At 38.3% G+C, this 20,260-nt stretch overlaps 1 protein-coding gene across 1 annotated transcript in view; it reads right to left on the reverse strand.

Moving 5' to 3' along the window:
* Nucleotides 1-20,260, reverse strand: part of NDUFS4 (NADH:ubiquinone oxidoreductase subunit S4) — a 112,407-nt gene that overhangs the window by 64,644 nt on the left and 27,503 nt on the right. The gene's annotated exons all lie outside the window — the stretch shown is intronic.

Genomic DNA, 20,260 nt, shown 5'->3' on the forward strand with positions numbered 1-20,260 from the left:
AGCAGAACTAAAAAACAATCAGTGATAAACACAACTGAAGTGGAAAACACACTAGATGGAATCAACAACAGAATAACTGAGGAAGAAGAACAGATAAGTGAGTTAGAAGATAAAATGGTGAAAATAACTGCTGTGGAGCAGAATAAAGAACAAAAAGAAATGAGGATAGTCTCAGAAACTTTTAGGACAACATTAAACGTACCAATGGAAACAGTGACAGACTTCATTTTCTTGGGCTCCTAAATCACTGCAGACAGTGACTGCAGCCATGAAATTAAAAGATGCTTGCTCCTTGGAAGAAAAGCTCTGACAAACCTAGACAGCATATTAAAAAGCAGAGACATTACTTTGCAACAAAGGTCCATCTAGTCAAAGCTATGGTTTTTCCAGTAGTCATGTATGGATGTGAAAGTTGGACTATAAAGAAAGCTGAGTGTCAAAGAACTGATGCTTTTGAACTGGTTTTAGAGAAGGCTCTTGAGAGTCCCTTGGACTGTAAGGAGATCCAACCAGTCCATCCTAAAGGAAATCAGTCCTGGGTGTTCTTTGGAAGGAATGATGCTAAAGCTGAAACTCCAGTACTTTGGCCATCTCATGCGAAGAGTTGACTCATTGGAAAAGACTCTGATGCTGGGAAAGACTGAAGGTAGGAGGAGAAGGGGACGACAGAGAATAAGATGGTTGGACGGCATCACTGACTCGATGGACATGAGTTTAAGCAAGCTTCAGGAGTTGGTGACGGACAGGAAAGCCTGGCATTCTGCAGTCCATGGGGTCACAAAGAGTTGGACACGACTGAGCAACTGAACTGAACTGACTGAAATGTAACAACAGTCAAACTATACAGGTCCCATGAAAAAAGAAAGGGTTTGAGAGAATATTTGAAGACATTCTAGTTGAAAACTTCCCTAACATGTTACCAGCAGTCATGTACGAAAGTGACAGTTGGACAGTAAAGAAGGCTGAGTGCCGAAGAACTGATGTTTTCAAACTGTGGTGCTGGAGAAGACTCTTGAGAGTCCCTTGGGCTGCAAGGAGATCCAACCTGTCAATCTTAAAGGAAATCAGTCCTGAACATTCACTGGAGCTGAAGCTCCAATACTTAGGCCACCAGATATGAAGAGCTGACTCACTGGAAAAGACCCTGATGCTGGGAAAGATTGAGGGCAGGAGGAGAGGGGACGACAGAGGATGAGATGGTTGGATGGCATCACTTACTCAACGGACATGAGTCTGAGCAAACTCAGGGAGGTGGTGAAGGAAAGGAGGCCTGGCATGCTGTAGTTCATAAAGCTGGAAAGAGTCAGACAAGTGACTGAATAACAAGAGTATAGGAAAGGAAATAGCTCACCCAAGTCCAAGAAGGACAGAGAGTCCCATACAGGATAAACCCAAGGAGAAACACAGCACAACACATATTTGTCCAAGTAAAAAACTTAAATTCAAAGAAAAAATATTAAAAGCAGAAAGAGAAAAGCAACGAATAACATACAAGGGAATTCCCATAAATATATTAGCTGATTTTTCAGCAGAAACTCTGCAGGCCAGAGGCAGTGGCAGGATATATTTAAAGTGATGATAGGGAAAAACCAACAACCAAGATAACTCTACCCAGCAAGGATCTCAATCAAATTCAACTGAGAAATCAAAAGTTTTACAGACAAGCAAAAGCTAAGAGAATTCAGCACTACCAAACCAGCTTTACAACAAATGCTACAAGAACTTCTCTAGGTGAGAAACACGAGAAGAAAGACATACAAAAGAAAAAAACATACAAAAAGAAACTCAAAACAAAATTAAGAAAATGGTAATGGTAACACACATTATCAATAATTACCTTAGATGGAAATGCATTAAGTGATCCAACCAAACGACACTGACTGGCTGAATGGATACAAAACTAAGGCTTGTATAGTTGCTCTCTACAGAAGACCCACTTCAGATCTAAGAAGACATATACACTGAAAGTGAGGGGATGAAAAATATGTTCTATGCAAACAGAAATCAAAAGAAAGCTGGAGTAGAAATACTCATATCAGACAAAATAGACTTTAAAATAAAGACTATTTCAGAGACAATGAAAGACACTACATAACGATCTAAGGATCATTTCAAGAAGATATTAATCGTAAATATTTATGTGCCCAACACAGCACTTCAGTGTATAAGGCAAATGCTAACAGCCATGAAAGGGAGAGTCAGCAATGACACAATAATAGTAGGGCACTCTAACACTACTCGTGTACTTGTACCAATAGACAGACTACCCAGACAGAAAATGGCTAAGGAAACACAGCCCTTAAACGACACATTACACTAAACAGACTTTACATTTATAGGACATTCCATCCAAGAAAAGCAAAATATACTTTTTCTCAAGTGCACATGGAACATTCTCTATGATAGATCACATTTTAGATCTATCACATGATAGATCACATAGAAAACTGCAATCTCATCAAGCATCTTTTGCGACCACAATGCTATGAGGTTAGAAATTAATTACAGGGGGAAAAAAAAACTGTAAAAAACACAAACATGGAGGCTAAACAATACGTTACTATATAACAAAGACATCACAGTGAAGAAATCAAAGAAGAAATTTTAAAAATACTTAGAAACAAATGACAATGAAAACACAACAACCCAAAACCTATGAGACACAGCAAAAGCAAATCTCAGAGGGAAATTTATAGCAATACAATTCCTCCTCGAGAAACAAGAAAAATCTCAAATAAACAACCTAACTTTTCACCTAAAGCAACTAGAGAAAGAAGAACAAATAAAACCAAAGTTAGTTAAAGGAAAAGAAATCATATAGATTAGACAAGAAATACATGAAATAGAAATGAAGAAAACAATAGCAAAGATCAGTGAAACTAAAAACAGGTTGTTTGAGAAGATAAACCAGATAAACAAAGTGAAATGAAAGTTGCTCAGTCATGTCCAACTCTGTGACCCATGGACTCAAGCACACCGAGTTTCTCTGTCCATGGAATTCTCCAGTCCAGAATACTGGAATGGGTAGCTGCTCCCATCTTCAGGGGAATATCTGGAACCCAGGGATCGAACCCAGGTCTCATACATTTCAGGAGGATTCTTTACCATCTGAGCCACCAGATAAACATTTAGCTTCCATCAAGGAAAAAAGGTAGAGTATTCAAACCAATAAAATTAGAAATGGAAAAGGAGAAGTTACGATGGACAATGCAGAAATACAAAGGATCATAACAGACTATCACAAACAACTATATGCCAATGAAATGGACAATCTGGCAAAAATAGACAAATTCTTTAAAAAGTATAACCTTCTAAGACTGAACCATGGAGAAATACAAAATATGAACAGAGCAATGACCAGTAATCAAACTGAAACTCTGGTGTTAATAAGTCTTCCAAAAAACAAAAGTCCAAGACCAGATGGCTTCACAGGTGAATTCTATCCAACATTTAAGTAAGAGCTAAACTTTTCAAACTCATCCCAAAAATTAGAGGGAGGAATACTCCTAAGCTCATTCTATGAAGCCACCATTACTCTGATACCAAAACCAAACAAAAGTATCACAAAAAAAGAAAATTACAGGACAGTATCACCAATGAACCTAGATGCAGAAAGTCATCAACAAAATACCAGCAAACTGAATCCAACAATATGTTAAAAGGGGATTCCTTGGTGGCTCAAACATCCAAAGCAATCTTAAAAAAGAAAAACGGAAGAATCAGGCTCCCTGACTTCAGACTATACTAAAAACCTACAATCATCAAAGCACTACGGTACTGGAACAAAAAAGGAAATATATATCAATGAAGCAGAATAGAAAGCCCAGTGATACACCCATGCACCTATGAACTAATCTATGACAAAGGAGGCAAGAATATAGAGCGCAGACATTTTTTTCCAATATGTGGTGCTAGAAAATCTCTTTAAGGATGAAACTACAACACCCCCTAATGCCACATACAAAAAAAAAAAAAAACCCAAAACCTCAAAATGCATTAAAGACCTAAATGTAAGGCTAGACATTATAAAACTCTCAGATGAAAACAGGCAGAACACTCTTTGACATAAATCTCACCTCCTAGAGTAATGAAAATAAAACCAAAATTAAACCAATGAAACCTATTTACACTCAAAAGCTCTTGAACACTAAAGGAAACCATAAACCAGGTGAAAAGACAACCCTGAGAATGTGAAAGAAAAGTATTTGCAAATGAAGCAACTAGCATAAGGATTAATCTCCAAAATATACAAAAGCTCATGTACCTCAATATCAAAAAAACAATCCAATCAACAAATGGCACAGGACCTAAATAGGCAGAAGACCTAAATAGACATTTCTCTAAAGAATACATGAATATGGACAACAAACACTGAAAAGATGCTCAACATCAGTAATTATTAGAGAAATAACTTACACCAATAAGAATGACCATCATCAAAAAAATCTACAAGCAATGCGAGGGAGTGGAGAAAAGGGAACACTGTTGGTGGGAATGTAAACTGATATACCCACCATATAACCAGCAAAACATACAGTATCATTTACATTATCACCAAAAAAATAAATAATATTTAGGAGTAAGTCTAAGAAAGCATCTATATGAAGAATACTAGAAAACTCTGATGAAGGAAATCACAAACATCTAATAAAATGAAGGGGCTATTCCATGTTCACCCATGCTCGTCCTGACTTAATATTGTTAAGGTGCCAGCCCTCCCCAAGTTACTCTATAGACCATCACATCCAAATCAAGATTCCAAAAAGTTATTTTCTGGATATCAGCAAACTGATTTCAAATTCAAATAGAAGGATAAAAGATCCAAAATTGCCAAATTCAGACTTAAATTGAAGAAAGTAGGGAAAACCACTAGACCATTCAGGTATGACCTAAATCAAATCCCTTATGATTATACAGTGGAAGTGAGAAATAGATTTAAGGGCCTAGACAGAGTGCCTGATGAACTATGCAATGAGGTTCATGACCCTGTACAGGAGACAGGGATCAAGACCATTCCCATAGAAAAGAAATGCAAAAAGCAAAATGGCTGTCTGGGGAGGCCTTACAAACAGCTGTGAAAAGAAGAGAAGCGAAAAGCAAAGGAGAAAAGGAAAGATATAAACATCTGAATGCAGAGTTCCAAAGAATAGCAAGAAGGGATAAGAAAGCCTTCTTCAGCAATCAATGCAAAGAAATAGAGGAAAACAACAGAATGGGAAAGACTAGGGATCTCTTCAAGAAAATCAGAGATACCAAAGGAACATTTCATGCAAAGATGAGCTCGATAAAGGACAGAAATGGTATGGACCTAAGAGAAGCAGAAGATATTAAGAAGAGATGGCAAGAATACACAGAAGAACCGTACAAAAAAGATCTTCATGACCCAGATAATCACGATGGTGTGATAACTGACCTAGAGCCAGACATCCTGGAATATGAAGTCAAGTGGGCCTTAGAAAGCATCACTATGGACAAAGCTAGTGGAGGTGATGGAATTCCAGTGGAGCTATTCCAAATCCTGAAAGATGATGCTGTGAAAGTGCTGCACTCAATATGCCAACAAATTTGGAAAACTCAGCAGTGGCCACAGGACTGGAAAAGGTCAGTTTTCATTCCAATCCCAAAGAAACGCAATGCCAAAGAATGCTCAAACTACCGCACAATTGCACTCATCTCACATGCTAGTAAAGTAATGCTCAAAATTCTCCAAGCCAGGCTTCAGCAATATGTGAACCGTGAACTTCCTGATGTTCAAGCTGGTTTTAGAAAAGGCAGAGGAACCAGAGATCAAATTGCCAACATCTGCTGGATCATAGAAAAAGCAAGAGAGTTCCAGAAAAAGATCTATTTCTGCTTTATGGACTATGCCAAAGCCTTTGACTGTGTGGATCACAATAAACTGTGGAAAATCCTGAAAGAGATGGGAATAGCAGACCACCTGATCTGCCTCTTGAGAAATTTGTATGCAGGTCAGGAGGCAACAGTTAGAACTGGACATAGAACAACAGACTGGTTCCAAATAGGAAAAGGAGTTCGTCAAGGCTGTATATTGCCACCCTATTTATTTAACTTATATGCAGAGTACATCATGAGAAACGCTGGACTGGAAGAAGCACAAGCTGGAATCAAGATTGCCGGGAGAAATATCAATAACCTCAGATATGCAGATGACACCACCCTTATGGCAGAAAGTGAAGAGGAACTCAAAAGCCTCTTGATGAAAGGGAAAGTGGAGAGTGAAAAAGTTGGCTTAAAGCTCAACATTCAGAAAACAAAGATCGTGGCATCCGGTCCCATCACTTCATGGGAAATAGATGGGGAAACAGTGGAAACAGTGTCAGACTTTATTTTTCTGTGCTCCAAAATCACTACAGATGGTGACTGCAGCCATGAAATTCAAAGACACTCCTTGGAAGGAAAGTTATAAGCAACCTAGATAGCACATTCAAAAGCAGAGACATTACTTGCCAACAAAGGTTCATCTAGTCAAGGCTATGGTTTTTCCTGTGGTCACGTATGGATGTGAGAGTTGGACTGTGAAGAAAGCTGAGCACCGAAGAATTGATGCTTTTGAACTGTGGTGTTGAAGGAGACTCTCGAGAGTCCCTTGGACTGCAAGGAGATCAGCCCTGGGATTTCTTTGGAAGGAATAATGCTGAAGCTGAAACTCCAGTACTTTGGCCACCTCATGCAAAGAGTTGACTCATTGGAAAAGACTCTGATGCTGGGAGGGATTGGGGGCAGGAGGAGAAGGGGACGACAGAGGATGAGATGGCTGGATGGCATCACTGACTCGATGGATGTGAGTCTCAGTGAACTCTGGGAGTTGGTGATGGACAGGGAGGCCTGGTGTGCTGCGATTCATGGGGTCACAAAGAGTCGGACACAACTGAGCGACTGATCTGATCTGATGAAAGAATAACAAAATCAGAGGACTAACACTGACTTCAGACTCACTGCTGCTGCCGCCAAGTCGCTTCAGTCGTGTCTGACTCTGTGCGACCCCATAGACGGCAGCCCACCAGGCTCCCCAGTCCCTGGGATTCTCCAGGCAAGAACAGTGGTGGTACACATCAGTAATTAAGACAATGTAGCACTGACAAAAGAACAGACAAATAGATCAGTGACACACAATTGACAGCCAAGAAATATACTACTCAAATAGAGTCAACTGATCTTTGGGAAAGAAGCAAAGGCAATCCAAGGGAAAAAAGAAAATCTATTTAACATGAGGAACTAGAACACAGCTCCTGCAAAAGAATGAATCTACATACTAACCTTACACCTTTTACAAAAATTAATTCAAAAACAGATCATAGCTCTGAATGTAAGAAACAAAACTACCAAACTTCTAGAACATAACATAGAAGTCTAGGTGACTTTGGGTTGGTGCCTGAGAGCCCGTGCTCCCCAACAAGAGCAGCCGCCACCATGAGAAAGCCACACACAATTAGGCAGTAGCCCCCGTGCTGCAACGAGAAAGTTCCTGCAGAAACGAAGACTAGTGCAACCAAAAGAAGTTTTTTTTTTTAAAGTGTACAAAAGATCTGAACAGACACCTCACCAAAGAAGATATATGAAAGGTGTTTCAAAATCATATTTCATTTGGGAATTGAAAATTAAGGTAACAGTGAGATGCTACTACATACATGAATTGGAATGGGCTTCCCTGGTGGCTCAAATGGTAAAGAATCTGCCTGCAAGGCAGGAGACCCAGGTTCAATTTCTGGGTTGGGAAGAAGGGAATGGCTACCCATTCCTGTATTATTGCTTAGAGAATTCCATGGACAGAGGAGCCTGGTGGGTTACAGTCCATGAGCATGTGGAGCAAGAAGTCTCATTCACAGTGGTAGAAATGCAAAATGGTATAATCACTTTAGAAGATAGTTTGGCAGATCTGTACAAAGCTAAACAAAGTCTCAACATACAGTCAGCAACTGTGCTACTAGGGTTTACCTAAATGAACTGAAACTACGTGTCCACACAAAATCTGCACAATAATGTTTATCACAGCTTTATTCATAATTGCCAAAAATTGGAAATGTCCAAATGTCCTTAAATAGGTAAACTGGTAAACTGTGGTGGAGCCACACAATGGAATTTAATTTAGTGGGGAAAAAAAAAGAATTGGGCTGGAGAAAACATTTACAAATCACTTATATGACAACCTTTATGCAGAACATAAAGAAAACTACTTAAACTCAACAAAACCACCACCAACTCAATCCAAAAATGAACAGAAGATTTAAATAGACATTTCTCCAAAGGAGGTATACGAATGGCCAATAAGCACATGAAAAGATGTTCAACGTAACTAATTATTAGGGAAATGTAAATTAAAATCAAAAGATACTACATCATACTCATTAGGATGACAAAGCAGAGGAAGGGAAGGAGCAAGGGTATGCAAGGATCCAGAGAAACTGGAACCACCGGTTAGAATGTAAAATGGTGCAGGTGTTATGGAAAACAGTATGATAATTCCTCAATAAATTCAAAACAGAATTCCCAGATCATCCAACAATTCTACTTTGGATATTTATCCAAAATAACTGAAAGCAGGTACACAACTTGGTATTTGTTCACCAAATGTTAATAGAAGCATTATGGACAGTAGCCAACAAGGGTAAAAAAAAAATCAGCTGTCCACTGGTGGATAGGTGGATTAAAAGTAATGTGGTATGTATGTACAAAAAATTTCTATTCAGCCTTGAAAAGCAAGAAAGTTCTGATATACGCTACAACAGGATTATGAAACCTGAAGAAATGCTAAGTGAAATAAGTCAGAGAAGGACAAATGGTGCATGGTTCCATTGATACAAATTATCCGAGTAGTCAAATGCACAGACAGAAAATAGAATGGTGAGTGCCAGGGCCTAGTGGGAGGAATAATGGAGAGTTATTATTCAATGGGTACAAAGTTTCAGTTTTGTAAGATGAAAAAAAGTTCTAGAACTTTATGATGGTGATGGTTTCACAACAATATAAATGTACTTAATGTCACTGCTGCTGCTAAGGTGCTTCAGTCATGTCTGACTTTGTGACCCCATGGACTGTAGCCCACCAGGCTCCTCTGTCCATGGAATTTTCCAGATGAGAATACAGGAATGGGTTCCAGTATTGGTAACGCCCTCCTCCAGGTAATGCCACCAAACTACACTGTAAAATGGTTCAAATGGTAAATTTTGTGTATTTTAATGATCAAAAAACTATATATGCCTTGTGAAGAAATTGGTGAACCCTGGTTTATGCTACCAATAAAGAGAAACACAAAAAGTGTGTCAACACCAAAGATTTATAACTTTGCCTAGAGAAAGAAGGCAATGGCACCCCACTCTAGTACTCTTGCCTAGAAATTCCATGGACAGAGGAGCCTGGTGGGCTGCAGTCCCTGGGGTCGCTAAGAGTTGGACACAACTGAGCGACTTCACTTTCATTTTTCACTTTTATGCATTGGAGAAGGAAATGGCAACCCACTCCAGTGTTCTTGCCTGGAGAATCCCAGGGACGGGGAGCCTGTCTATGGGGTCGCACAGTTGGACACGACTGAAGCAACTTAGCAGCAGCAGCAGCAGAGAAAGAAAGCCTCTCCGTGTATGTATGCCAAAGTACTCTGTACATAACAATTACTCATGTCTTCACAAATGCTTAGAAGACCAAATTGAAGCTGCTGAACTTCAGTGTCAATATTGATACTGCCTCACATAATGTATTTTCCAAAATTAAAGTTTTTGAAAACTTCTAGCTTGTGTCTATAGAATACAAATTACATCTTTGTGATTTTTCAGACCATTGCACTGGCAGCACTATTCAACATGTTTTCCATTAAAATAGTTGGTAGTTTAGAATTATTTCATTAATAGATTTATGTTACAAATAAGCAAATAATAGCAAATGTTCTAAAATATATTTATGAAAATTTAATGTACAAAATACAAGGAAAAGCAAGCCCAGATGAATTCCCTGACTCCTCCACCAAAGTAAGTAAACTACTGAATATTTTCAGTTATTTACCTAGCTTCTCTTTTAGAATCAAGATCCTTAATCACAGTAATATTACTTCAAAGGTACTTAGTATCCTTTGAGGGGGGAAAAAAAATGGATTCTAAGAATCAACCATGCATAATTCTCAATGTTCCTCTAAAGACTGTGTTAGCTATCACAGCAGTGCACCAATATTCCAGTCCTCCATCCAAACACATGGTGAGAGTACACTTCACAGCCGTCTCTGAACTTGGTGTGGGCATGTGACTTACTTTAGCCATGAGACTCAAAGGGACAGTATCCAGCAGAAGCTTTAAAAATTGGTGTGTTATTACCTATCTCTTTTCTGTCAGAATGATGGTGAGTCTGGGTCTCCAAGTGAGGACAAATGGAGGAATAGAATTCCCAGCTGTCCCACTAGGGACATGCACCATGAATAAGAAACCAATCTTTATCATTATCAGCCACAGAAATGTTGGGGTTTAGGATATTGACAGCTTGATAAGAAATTCTCTAGTCAAGGAATTTCCTAAGGAATGCCATATGAGAACTTAAGTTATAGGGTGTCTTTTTACATTGCCTGTTTGAGGTTAGAAGTGCTATAGAAGGAGAGTTTACTATGTTCAACTGAATCAAAATGTCACTTTAAAAACTACATTTTTGATCTTTCAGGGAAGCATGATTTATCTTCTTGTGCCTCCAAAGCTCAGAAAGGGTTAAAAAAAAATCATTATATGATTTGCTTCATACCAGCTTTAATCCTGTTTAATCATGAACAGTTCACCTTATTTTAAAAAAGGCTATGTATTTTATCAATAACCTCAGGTATGCAGATGACACCACCCTAATGGCAGAAAGCGAAGAGGAACTAAAGAGTCTCTTGATGAAGGTTAAAGAGGATGTGATGGGACCAGATGCCATGATCTTCGTCTTCTGAATGTTGAGCTTTAAGCCAACTTTTTCACTCTCCTCTTTGGTATTATCTTTAGGATTGTCTATTTACAGTATCATGTCATTTTCCAAAAAGTATCAGTTCTTCACTTCCTTTCTGATTTGGATTCATTTTATTCTTTTTGTTGCCCGATTGGTATAGCTAGGACTTCCAGAACTCTGTTGAATTATAGTGGCAAGAGTTGGCATCTTTTTCATGTTTCTGATTTTAGAGGAAGTGCTTTCAGGTTTTCACTGTTGAGTATGTTATGGGCAGAAGGTTTGTCATATATGGCTTTTATTATGTTGAGGAATGTTCCCTCTACACTGAATTTGTTGAGAATTCTTATCATAAACGGATGTTGATTTTGTCAAATGCTTTTTTTCTCCAGTTTTTCTTCTTCAGTTTGTTAATACGGTATATCGTGCTGATTGACTTTCAGATGCTGAACCATTCTTACATCCCTGGGATAAGTCCCACTTGATTATGGTATGTGATACTTCTAATGTATCATTGAATTCTGTTTGCTGATATTTTGCTGAGGATTTGGGCCAGTAGTTTTCCTTTTTTGTGATGTTTCTGTTGGTTTTGATAGTAGGGTGATTTTGCTTAATGAATGAGTTTGGCTGTATTCCCTTTTCAATTTTTAAAATAGTTTTAGAAGTTCGGGTGTTAACTTTAAATGTCTGGTAGGATTCACTTGTGAAGCTGTCTGGTCATGCACTTTTTTGAGAATGTGTTTACTGATTCAGTTCCATTATTGTTGTTTGGTTTGTCCATATTTCTCATTCAGTCTTGGAAGACTTGTATGTTTGCAGGAATTTATTCATTCCTTCCAAGTTATTCATTTATTGGAGTGCAGTTGTTCATAGTAATCTTTTATGATCCTTTTTAAATTTTTGTGTCAGTTGTAGCTTCTCTTTCATTTGATTTTCTTTATTTGTGCCTAGTCTTTTTTTTTTGTTTTTTTTTTTTGATGAGTCTAGCTATCCGTTCAGTTCAGTGGCTCAGTCGTGTCCGACGCTTTACGACCCCATGAATCGCAGCATGCCAGGCTTCCCTGTCCATCACCATCTCCCGGAGTTATAGGTTTATCAAATTTACTTACTTTTCAAAGAAGCAGATCTTAGTTTCAGTGATCTTTTCTATTTGTTTTTTAAAGTCTTTATTTCCTTTATTCTTGCCCTGATTTTTATTATTTCTTTCCTTCTACTAACTTTGGATTTTGTTTGGTTTGTTTTTTCTAGTTCATTTATGTGTAAAGTTAGATTGTTCATTTGAAGTTTTGTTTTTGTTTTTTTTTTTGTGATAGGTTTGTGTTGCTGTAAATTTCCCTCTTAGTATTGCTTTTGCTGCATTCCATAGACTTTGGATCATTGTGTTTCATTTTTCATATCTTTCTTGATTTCCTCTTTGATTCTTTCATGAACCTTTTGTTTAGTGACATGATTATTTGTCATCCATGTATTTCTGTGTTTTTGCAGGGTTTTTTTGCTGTAGTTGATTTCTAATCTCATAGCATTGTGGTCAGAAATGATGCTTAATATGATTTATGTCTTCTTAAATTTATTGAGGTGGCAAGAATACAAAGGTCCAACAAAGGTCCGTCTAGTCAAATACAGATGTGAGAGTTGGACTATAAAGAAAGTTGAGCACCAAAGAATTGATGCTTTTGAACTGTGGTGTTAGAGAAGACTCTTGAGAGTCCTGTGGACTACAAGGAGAACCAACCGGTCAGTCCTAAAGGAAATCAGTCCCAAATAGTCATTGGAAGGACTGATGCTGAAGCTGAAACTCCAGTATGTTGGCTATCTGATGCAAAGAACTGACTCATTGGAAAAGACCCTGATGCTGGGAATGATTGAAGGCAGGAGGAGAGGGGAACGACAGATGAGATGGTTGGATGGCATCACCAACTCAATGGACATGAGTTTGAGCAAGCTTTGTGAGTTAGTGATGGACAGGGAAGCCTGGTGTGCTCCAGTCCATGGGGTCCCAAAGAGTTGGACATGACTGAACGCCTGAATAGAACTGAACTGAAATTTATTGAGACTTGTTTTGTGGCCTAGTATGTGAAAATTCCATGTGTACTTGAAAAGAATGTGTATAAGACCAGTGTTTCTTTATTGATTTTTCTATCTGGATTTTCTCTCCACTGATGTAAGTGAGGTGTTAAAGTCACCTACTACTATTGCATTACTGTCAGTTTCTTTATGTTTGTTAACATTTTCTTTATATATTTGTGTGTACCCGTCTTAGATGTATATATCTATTTACAATTGTTTTATCTTCTTGCTGCATTGATTCCTTGATCATTATACACAAATGTCCTTTTTTGTCTCTTGTAATGGTTTTTCTTTTAAAGTCTGTTTTGTCTGATGCAAGTATTGCTACCCTAGCTCTCTTTTCATTTTTGTTCACATGGAAAGGTGGATACCTTTCCATCCTTTAACACTTATTATGAATCGGTTTGTTGGTGCTGAAACCTTTAGCTTTTCTTCGTCTGTAAAACTGTGTCTCTTTCATAACAGAATGATAGCCTTGCTGTGTAGAGTATTCTTGGTTGTAGATTTTTTTTCTTTCATCAGTTTGAATGTATCATGCTGTTCTTTCTAGCCTATAAAGTTTCTGCTGAAAAGTTAGCTCATAGTCTTATGGGAATTCTATTGTACCTACCTGCTTTTCTCTTGCTGCTTTTAAGATTCCTTACTTTTAGTTTTTGCTATTCAATTATAAGGTGTTTTGGTGTGCATTTTGGGGGGTTTATCTTGTTTGGGACTTTTTGTGCTTCCTGGACCTGCACGTCTGTTTCCTTTTCCAGCTTAGGGAATGTTTCTTTTATTTCTTCAAATAAATTCTCAGCCTATTACTCTCTCTTCTTGCTCTGGGACCACTATAATGTGAGGATGCTTGATATTGTCCCTGAGGTCTCAAACTATCTCTTTTTTAAAATTCTTATTTCCTGGTCAGCCTGGGTTAATTTTAATTCTCTTTCAGTTTCATGCTGTGTTCTTCTGTATCATCTGTTGATTCCTTCTAGTGACTTTTAATTTCAGGTACTGTATTCTTCAGCTCTGTTTGGTTCTTTATATTATCTCTTTATTAAGCTTCTCACTATTTTCTTTCATTCTTTTCATACATTTGTTGAACAGCTTTATGATCAATATGTTGAACTTGAGGTAGATTGCTGATCTCTACTTCATTTAGTTCTTCTGGGGTTTTGTTATTTGAAATGCATTCATCTTCCTCCTCATTTTGTCTAAAAATTTCTGTGTTTATTTCTATGTGATAGATAGGTTGAGTACATTTCCTGAGCTTTGAGAACTAAGACTATAGGACACATCCGATGGGGCCCAGCAGCACACCCTGCTCTGGTCATGAGACATGAACTCTAGGGCTGCCTTCTGTGTGGGTGGCGTGAGCCCTTCTGTTGTGGTAGGACCAACTACCATGCATGCACTGGTAGGTGGGGTTTGCCTCCAGCCTATTTGGCTGCCAGGTCCTGGCTTTTGTGGTGGCTATTGGCCTGCTGATGGGCTGGGCTGGGCTGTGCTGGATTACAGTATAGTTGGCTGTATGACTGACTGGAGGCTTCCAGAGCTGATGCTAGCAGCTCCCAGGACTAAATGGCTAGAGGGACAACTCCAGAATTTTACCTGAAGACATCAGTGTCCTCATGGTAGAATGAGCTTCTCAAGATGACTGCTGCCAGCCTCTCTGTTCTCCAGGGGGCAAATCTCAGTTGCTTCCTGCCTCTCTAGAAGGATCTCCAAAATTAGTAAACACGTCTGACCCACGCTTCTTTCAAATTATTGCCTCTATGCTTGGATTTGAAGTGTGTGGGATTTTCTTTGTGCCACTTAAAAAAAAAAATGGAATCTGTTTCCTAGAGCTCTCTGTCTCTCCTTTATGGAAGCCCTTGCGGCCTTCACAGCCTGCTGTTCTGGGAGCTCCAATTCCTGGTATAAAACCTCTGGGCTGGGGAGCGCCACATGAGACTTTGGCCCCTTGCTCCTTGGGGGAACCTCTGCAGTTGTGACTGTCCTCCGATTTGTAGGTTGCTTATCTGTGAGTGTAGGTCTTGACTATTCAGCATTTCTACCCTTCTTACCCATCTCGTTGTGTTTTTAGCTGTGGAAAATCTTTTCTGCTAGTCTTCAACCATCAATAGATGGTTGCTGTGACCATGGGAGGAAGTGGTTCAACATCATCCTACTTTGCCATCTTGACCACACCAAAATTTATACTAGGTCTCTTGCATAAATATTTTAGTGAATGCTGAATTTTTCTTAAATGGTATGGAGACCTGTAAAACTATTAATTGAGTACTAAACAAAGCTTTTGACTGTGTGGATCACAATAAGCTGTGGAAAATCCTGAAAGAAATGGGAATACCAGACCACCTGACCTGCCTCTTGAGAAACCTATATGCAGGCCAGGAAGCAACAGTTAGAACTGGACATGGAACAACAGACTGGTTCCAAATAGGAAAAGGAGTCCATCAAGGCTGTGTATTGTCACCCTGCTTATTTAACTTATATGCAGAGTACATCATGAGAAATGCTGGGCTGGAAGAAGCACAAGATGGAATCAAGATTGCCAGGAGAAATATCAATAACCTCAGATATGCAGATGACACCACCCTTATGGCAGAAAGTGAAGAGGAACTAAAAAGCCTCTTGATGAAAGTGAAAGAGGAGAGTGAAAAAGTTGGCTTAAAGCTCAACATTCAGAAAACGAAGATCATGGCATCTGGTCCCATCACTTCATGGGAAATAGATGGGGAAACAGTGGAAACAGTGTCAGACTTTATTTTTCTGGGCTCCAAAATCACTGCAGATGGCGATTGCAGCCATGAAATTAAAATACGCTTACTCCTTAGAAGGAAAGTTATGACCAACCTAGATAGCATATTCAAAAGCAGAGATGTCACTTTGCCAACAAAGGTCCATCTAGTCAAGGCTATGGTTTTTCCAGTGGTCATGTATCGATGTGAGAGTTGAACTGTGAAGAAAACTGAGCACCGAAGAGTTGATGCTTTTGAACTGTGGTGTTGAAGGAGACTCTTGAGAGTCCCTTGGACTGCAAGGAGATCCAACCAGTCCATTCGGAAAGAGATCAGCCCTTGGTGTTCATTGGAAGGACTGATGCTGAAGCTGAAACTCTAATACTTTGGCTACTTCATGCAAAGAGTTGACTCATTGGAAAAGACCCTGATGCTGGGAGGGATTGGGGGCAGGAGGAGAAGGGGACAACAGAGGATGAGATGGCTGGATGGCATCACCGACTCGATGGATGTGAGTTTGGGTGAACTCCGGGAGTTGGTGATGGACAGGGAGGCCTGGCATGCTGCGATTCATGGGGTTACAAAGAGTCAGACACGACTGAGCGACTGAACTGAACTGAAACCAGCTATTTATTTTCATTAAGCTAACCACTATGAAGTTTAGTGTCTCTTTGTGTGTGTATCTTTTATGTGACCTTTTGTATTCTTGTGCATATATATTCTGTTGTGTTATGTTTATGAAGTGTTAAAGTCTAGATTATATAATATTTTTAAAAATTCTATTTGAATTTTTTAAACAAGTTAGGTCGATTAAAATTACAAACACGCATTATTTTAAAAATGTATGTGTGTTTCAAACTATTATGACTTTGTAAAAAGATATTTTCAGGTTTTCTTTTATTAACAACTCACCTTTTGTTATTAATACAATATTTTATTACTAAATTTTTCCTTGGTTTGTGCCTGATGTAAAAAAATGATTGCTCTGAAACAGGTCATGGGAAGCATGTAGCAGTTTAGGGCAATGTACTGTTGTTAATTGTAAACCTGAACTTTTTCAGTAGTTGAGTCTATATCTTAGAATTAGCCTGGATTTCAGGGTTGAGCTAATAAAAGCTTAAAACTTCTAACAGGAATTTAATTTTTAATTTAAAAACTTTAGTTCAAAATCAATAGTATTGATTGTGAATAGTTTTTCTTGGAATATATCAGTAACTACTGTGTTTATATCATTTATATCTTATTGAATCTTTTTAGTATCTCTGTGAGGTTATACCTTGGTTGACTTAAGGTAGATGATAACAAAGTCTTATAATAGGAATGGTCTGCAGTCCAGTCAGGTTAGGTAGTAGGATCATCCATCAAGAGGTAATCCACAGGCCTTATCATGAGAATCTTGGTTACTAAAGATAAGCAATAGCAAAAGTCTGATGGCAAGACTGGTCAGGGGCAGTAGTGGGGGATCCTAGACCCAGATGGAGCTCTAGATCTTGAGTGGTATTCTAAAATTCTAGACTACCAAGCTTGCTAAATTGCTATTCTTATTCAGTGGTATACATGCAATTTTTCTAGAGAGTCATATATTTCAAGTACCACTCATTTCATCAAGGAAAAATAAATTCAGTCTTGATTTATGCCCACCAAAAATTCCTGTTATGAATTTTGGTAATCATTTTTGAAATTCATGTCTATAAGAAGATACTTCTGGAGAGTGTAACTAACCAAGCTTAGGGTGTAGATTATGAGCAAAATGCACACACACATATATTTTTATTACCTAAGCTGTTTGAAAGTAAATTATAAATATCATGGCACTCCGTCTCTAAATACGTCCGTTTTTAAAAGTAAACTCTTAGCAGTGATAAGCTGGTAATAGTAAACTACGAGTGAGTAACAGGTTTTAAGTAAAGGACTGAAATGATAGGATGTAATTGACTATTGGGGAGATGCATTTAAGGAAGAAAAGACTAGTTATTTAAAATGTTACTTAATTCTGACGGTCATCCTGTGAGGTATCATTATCCTTATTTTCGCAGATGAGAAAATTGAAGTGCAGAGTTGTGAAGTAATTTGTTCAAGATTGTATTGCTCTTAAGTGGCTGAAGTCACTACATGACCATTTTCCAAATTGTTTCATGAAGTTAAAAAATTGAAGCAAATGTGAATGTTAGTGATTCTTTCCTTCTCATTGTATCGGTAATTATTCTTAATCATGTAATCATCAACCTTTAAGAAATAGTATTTCCAAGAATGCCAGATTTCCTGATGGACATATGCTTCATCTTTGAAAAATTGAAGAGTAAGCAATACCTACGAACTAGCTTTCTCTCTTTTTTTTAAATTTATTTATTTGGCTGTGCCAGGTTAGTTGCAGCATGCCAGATCTTTACTTGGGGCATGTGGGATCTAGTTTCTTGACCAGAGAGTGAATGTGGGCCCCCTGCATTGGGAGCATGAAGTCAGCCACTGGACTACCAGGTAAGTCCCCCAACTAGCTTTTTTTGTTGTCTCCTTCAGAATGGACTGGTTGGATCTCCTTGCAGTCCAAGGGACTCCCAAAAGTCTTCTCCAACACCACAGTTCGAAAGCATCAGTTCTTCGGCTCTCAGCTTTCTTCACAGTCCAACTCTCACATCCATACATGACCACAGGAAAAACCATAGCCTTGACTAGACGAACCTTTGTTGGCAAAGTAATGTCTCTGCTTTTGAATATGCTATCTAGGTTGGTCATAACTTTCCTTCCAAGGAGTAAGCATCTTTGAATTTCATGGCTGCAGTCACCATCTGCAGTGATTTTGGAGCACAAAAAAATAAAGTCTGATGCTGTTTCCACTGTTTCCCCATCTATTTCCCATGAAGTGATGGGACCGGATGCCATGATCTTCATTTTCTGAATGTTGAGCTTTAAGCCAACTTTTTCACTCTCCACTTTCCCTTTCATCAAGAGGCTTTTTAGTTCCTCTTCACTTTCTGCCGTAAGGGTGGTGTCATCTGCATATATGAGCTATTATCAAAAAGATAAATAACAAGTGTTCAGGAGGATGTTGAGAAAAGGGAATGCTTGTGCACTGTTAGGAGGAATGTAAACTGCTAGTCACTATGGAGAACAGTATGGAGGTTCCCCCACAAATTTAAAAAATAGAACTACCATATGATCCAGGAATTCCACTTCTGGATAATTTTCTGAAGAAAACAGAACCACTAATTCAAAAAGGATATACAAACTCCTATGTTCACCACAGCAGTATTTACAACAGCTGAGATATATAACCAAACTAAGTATCCATTCATAGATGAGTGAATAAAAAAAGATGTGGTGTGTGTGTGTAAAAGATGTGGTATATGGAATATTACTCAACCATAAATAAGAATCAAATCTGGCCATTGTGACAATACAAATGAATATTGAAAAACAGAGACATTACTTTGCCAACAAAGGTCCGCCTACTCAAGGCTCTGGTTTTTCCAGTGGTCATGTACGCGTGTGAGAGTTGGACTATAAAGAAAGCTGAGTGCCAAAGAATTGATGCTTTTGAACTGTGGTGTTGGAGAAGACTCCTGAGAGTCCCTTGGACTGCAAGGAGATCCAACCAGTCCATTCTGAAGGAGATCAGTCCTGGGATTTCTTTGGAAGGAATGACGCTAAAGCTGAAACTCCAGTACTTTGGCCACCTCATGCCAAGAGTTGACTCACTGGAAATGACTCTGACGCTGGGAGGGATTGGGGGCAGGAGGAGAAGGGGACGACAGAAGATGAGTTGGCTGGATGGTATCACTGACTCGACGGAAATGAGTTTGAGTGAACTCCGGGATTTGGTGATGGACAGGGAGGCCTGGCATGCTGCGATTCATGGGGTCGCAAAGAGTCGGACACAACTGAGCGACTGAACTGATGCTAAGGCAGAGAAAGACAAATACTGTATGATTTTACTTGTATGTAGAATCTAAAAAACAAAACAAATGAACAAATGTAACAGAAAGAGATTAATAGACAAAGAAAACAAAAGAGTGGTTCCCAAAGGGGAAAGGATAGGGAGGATGAGTTAATTAGGTAAGGGAGATTTAAGAGGTACAAATGATCAGTTATAAAATAAACAAGTCATAGGGACATAAGGTTCAGTTTAGGGAGTATAGTCAGTAATGCGGTAATAACTCTGTATGGTGACAGATAATTAGATTTACTGTACTAACCATTTTGTAATGTATAAAAATATTGTGTCATGCTATACATCTGAAATATTTTAAGTCAATTATACTTCAATTAAAAAAAAGAAAAGATTTTTAATTTATCCAAATCCAGTAAAATTGTTGACTAGACCTGAATAATTAGAACTCTTAATGACTTCCCTAAGTAAATTACTTAACTAAATACGTAAGTCTATGACTTTTAAATAAGTATTTTCAAATTTCGATTTCAATTTGATGTCAATAAAAAACTATAATAGTAAGAAAATGAGACATGAACTTTTCCACTGACTTTTCATAATAACAGTCTATCTTTTAAATAGAGAAAGCAAAGGAATTTCAGAAAAACATCTATTTCTGCTTCACTGACTA

Source organism: Bos javanicus, chromosome 20 (genome assembly GCF_032452875.1).
Source record: "Bos javanicus breed banteng chromosome 20, ARS-OSU_banteng_1.0, whole genome shotgun sequence".
Classification (NCBI taxonomy): Eukaryota; Metazoa; Chordata; class Mammalia; order Artiodactyla; family Bovidae; genus Bos; species Bos javanicus.